The sequence below is a fragment of the Acartia tonsa genome, chromosome 11, assembly GCF_053477335.1.
Source record: "Acartia tonsa isolate MP-2025a chromosome 11, ASM5347733v1, whole genome shotgun sequence".
Classification (NCBI taxonomy): Eukaryota; Metazoa; Arthropoda; class Copepoda; order Calanoida; family Acartiidae; genus Acartia; species Acartia tonsa.
In genome coordinates this window covers 3,056,255-3,061,406 of record NC_137270.1, presented here as the reverse complement: position 1 = coordinate 3,061,406, position 5,152 = coordinate 3,056,255, and positions in this window count along the sequence as shown.

The following is a 5,152-nucleotide window of genomic DNA, read 5'->3' as shown; positions in this document are numbered from 1 at the left end:
TCTCTCATTTTTAAAGTTTGCTTCAGTTAAAGTAAATATTCTTGAATGGATTTATGCATAGATTTATACAGAAACATAATATTGGGTGGAAATAAATTGTATCCAAAAGTATTCTTTTTGGAAAATAAGAAATTTATCCTCCATCGCCCTAGAGGACAGCTGCTGACCTCTAGTGTTCATGGTTTTGTCAAATACATGTTACAGAAAAAATTTAGCCAAAAAAGTACATAAAAAAGTATTTTAATGTGTTAGAAAATTAAATTGTTTAACTTCAAATTTTGGGATTCTGACCTTAAAGATGCTCTTACTGGTGGTGATTGTGACCAGGAAGGCATTGAAGTACATGAGCATTATGGCAACACAACTATTGATCTATGTTTTGATTTTTATATTCCTAGCAGCCTCCAATCAAGAGAAATCCCTAAATGATTTTTTTATTCTCAAATTCATAAGGTAAATACTGTGATTTTGAAAAGTTCTTGTTATATTTTTTCATTAGAGGCTGCTAGAAATTTAAAAATCAGAACATAGATCAATAGTTGTGTTGCCATAATGCTCATGTACTTCAATGCCTTCCGGGTCACCATCACCACCAGTAAGAGCATCTTTAAGGTCAGCATCCCCAAATTTGAAGTAAAACAATTTAATTTTCTAACACATTAAGATACTTTTTTATGTACTTTTTTGGCTATTTTTATTCTTTAACATGTACTTGACAAAACCATGAACACTAGAGGTCAACAGCTGTCCTCTAGGGCAATGGGGGTTGAATTTCTTATTTTCCAAAAAAAAATTCTTTTAAAGATCATTTATTTCCACCAAATATTATGTTTCTGTAAAATCAATGCATAAATCCCTTCAAGAATATTTACTTTAACAGAATCAAACTTTAAAAATGAGAGAAAAGTAAAAATAAGTATTTTTTTATTGATTTTATGGTATCTGAGCATATAAAAAAGTAACACCCAAATTTGCCTTTTTTGTAAATTTTCTTTGAAATATGGAGATATCTCAAAACTGATTGATGGGGCTTGTAAAGGAAGTATTTGAGCATCTTAGGTCGAAAAAGGTCTATTTTGTAAGCATTTTTGACTGAGTTGTGGCCAAATATTGATGAAACATATAAAAAAGTAACACACTTTAGATGAGTACAAAATAAAAATTTTATTTCTATTTTAATATGATTTTGTAATTCTTTAAAATATAAAGCTTTTTATCTATTTTTTTTAAATAGTAAATTTCAAGCACCCTAGAAAATATGACAATTCATGATTAAAAAGTATAATTCAAATTGTGTGTTGACTTACAAACATGTCAAGAAAACAAATATTTATGTTTTTTTTTTTAATAAGAAGAGGTTTTCTAGTCTCACAAATTTTATCCAAAGCGTTGAAAGAATTTTAAAAACTCAACATTAATTGTTTATCAAATGACAATTATACTAACAAAATATCAAATATTAAAATATTTTTTGTCACTCTTTGGGGCATTGACTTCAAAAATTCATTTTAAATTTTAAAGCTACATTTTCTCAAAGAGACCCAATATAATATACATATATATTTTAATAATTAGCAACTAAATAATTTGTTTATTTTTTTTGGATAATACATATCCCCCACTCCTTTATCAATATTGTGTTTTAATATTTTATAATTTTAGTACATATCTAAATTCTGAAATTCAAAATTATCTACGCAAGAAAAAGTTTTTATTCAAGTAAGTATAGTTATATTCTTCTACCTAAATATATTGATTTATTGCTTTTCCTAAATAAAGACTTGAGCACTAAACAAATAAAAATAAATCCTTATAAAAAAGTAACAGGATGTCTATTTGTCTGTCTGTCTGTACCAAAGGATCTCACAAACCACTGAACCGATCGGGTTCTCCTGAACAGGGTAGCTTCTCATAGGACCCGGGAAGGTTTATAACTATTTTGGGGGAGGGTACCACCACCCTCCCAAGAGAAATCTCAAAAAAAATCTATTTTTTTTTACGTAGAGACTTAAACGCAACATAGAAATGTAACTTATTATTTAAAAAAAAACATTTAAAGTGCAACTAGAGACCTCTAGGGGAGTAACTGCTAGACGATGATATAGACAATGTCCACTCCCTCCCTGGTTTCTAATGATCTGCCAATAGTTTTAAGAATTTTTAAAAAAGATTTGATAAGGTTAGGTTCTATGGATAGGGGGCCGAGTACTGTTGCCATGAAGATTATTTTTTTCTGGGGGAGGGAGTTATAATTTTGAAATTCTTATAAATTTCCTAGAAGGATTATAGAGATTTTTGTTGTTTTGCTATTCAGATTAATACTTGGTGCAGAATTTTCTCTGATTGTGTTGTTTTTCTCCTGCCAACCCTATTTAACAAATCAGTATAAAGGTAAATATGTTACATTTGAATCCTATCCTCTATACTATTGGAGAGGTTGAGTGTTAGGCCAGGTTAAATTAGGTTGATTAGTGTAACCTAACCTAACCTAAGATAACAAAGCTTAACTTTCACACATGCGCAAATGCCGCGTAACCTATCTTATGGGAAAGGACAGGGTATAAGATTCAGATGGAACAAAGCATCAATTTTTTTTGTTTTATAGAAGCCTCTATTGGCTTTAGATAGTTTTTTTTTATAATGGGTCTTTTCTATGCTAGCTTGCATCAGCCATGATCTTGGAATGGATAAAGAAAAGACACTTCTGAGCTCCCTAGTTGTGTAAGTATGATAACATATTAACCATTAAAGGTAAAAAAGAATGATAATAAATAAAGTGAAACTTTTAAGCCCTTGAAGGAAAGGGATACTAAGAATATAAAGCGACTATAATACTCAAAATACACCGCTTAAGTTTTACTTTTAATTAATTTTAAAGTTTTTAAACTGACTAAACCTTACTTTTGGTATGTTTTTTTAATTTGTATTAATTCAACAGTGCATTTTTAGGACTTTAGTTACTTGATAATACTTGTTTTCCAATACTTTGAGTGCTTAAAAGTTTTACTTTATCAATAAGAGTTAAGACTCTAGGGGCTAGGTGTCGCTTCGGGTACTAGACCTGCACGGACCTTAAAACATACATGCAATACTTATAATTGCGTTGTAAAGCGTCCATTCACCCATCAGACAACCAACTCTCTGAGATGCACGACCTTTGTCTGAGAAGTCCGAACTGTGCATGGTAGCGAGTTGCGCCTGTTTTGGGCCAAGGCATTCCCCACACTCTAACTATTTATGTCGCGCATCTGACATAGTAGCAGTGGGAACCATTTTTAACGTCTTTAGTTATGACGCGGTGTCGGACCGAGATTCGAACCTATCACCTTCCCGACGACGAGCGGATGCGCTACGTGTTGAGCCACGGTCGCGGGTTTAACTACTACTTTATCTATAACCATTTTGACCTTAAAAACTAACAATTGACAGCCAAACGGTAATTAAGCATATCCTCGAAAAATTAGTTATTTCATATTTTGCTGAGAGTGACTGCGCCTGAGGAAAATATGCCGTCAATTTAGGTTGTTAACATGAATAATATTTATTGGTCATTTTGTTTATCCAGTAGGAGAAGAGGGTAGAGGTAAAGAGGGTGGATGGGGGTTATCATTATTTTATCCAGCTGTGAGTATTACTTTATTGGAGTAAATGAAAATCTAGTGCAGCCTCGATTAGTCAAATGAGGCTTAGAGTGACTGAAATTTAATTTTGCTGGCTGTGGCTCAGCCTATCTATTTTATTTAAATTTTTATAGAATATGGTTTTTAGTAGTAAATCTCGTGGCAATATATTGCAATATTAGGTAATTTTATTTTATATTTTATATTGTATAAAAATTATAAAAAAACATAAAAAAAATGAATTCTAAATACTAAAATACATATATACTTACTTTTCGAGCACAGAAAAAAACAGATTTGAAATATATGTTTCTATTTCATGAAATTAGAATTAGAAAATGACGAAACTTTATAAAATGAAGAGACTTTGTATTATAGATAATCTATAACATTTTCTTTGTAATAAAAACTTATATCAAATCGGATTTTTTGCTTGTTAATAGTAAAAGTAACTAATATCTAACTGTCTTTAATCAACCAAAATGCATGGCCTAAATTTACTTTAAAACCAAGGATGACAACATCCATAAAAGCGAAGCTCTGAAACGATATGACAGACAAACATTAACTCTTGTAGAGTGTAAGAACTGAATATAAAAAATATGAATATATAATTTTTGACAAAATTATACGTAAATTTGTTGCAAAACTTCTTAAACACAGAATTCTGTTTAAGGACTTACTGATATTTTTAGGAGTTGATTATAGAGATGCTTCGCTTAAAATATTGTATCTTATTGTAATATGAATCAGTAAACCAAAAATCAGATCAATCGGATGATTTTATCGAACACAGTAATAGTGTCTGACTGATTATGACGTAACAAAAAAAATTAGCCAATGAGAGGCCACTATAAATTTTACCATTGGTCAATAACGGCCTCTCATTGGCTAATTTTTTTTGTTACGTCATAATCAGTCAGACACTATTACTGTGTTCGATTCTATCACATCTATAATACAAAAAAGAACGATGTCTATGTGTCTGTTTGTAGCAAAGGATCTCGCTAACTGCTGAACCGATCGGGTTCTCCTTTACAGGGTAGCTTCTCATAGGTCCCGGGAAGGTTTATAACTATTTTCATGGGGGGTGGGACACCCTCAACCCCCAAAAAAATTAAAAATACCCCTTAAAAAAAATTTATTTTTTTTGAAATTTTTCTTTTAAATTTAAAATACGAAATTGGTTTGATGAAACCTCTTGGGGCCGGGCAAAGCCCCTAGTTGTTAAAAAAGTAAATGTTGAACACAGTAATAGTGTCTGACTGATTATGACGTAACAAAAAAAAATTAGCCAATGAGAGGCCGTTATTGACCAATGGTAAAATTTATAGTGGCCTCTCATTGGCTAATTTTTTTTGTTACGTCATAATCAGTCAGACACAATTACTGTGTTCGTAAATGTTTGAAATGACGTATGAACATTTTGTTAACAATTATAGAGTTGCTACTTTTCTAAATCGTAAAATTAAAATAGTGGGGTCGACTACCCCCCCCCCCCTAATTTTTATTTTATTTTAAATTTTTCTTTT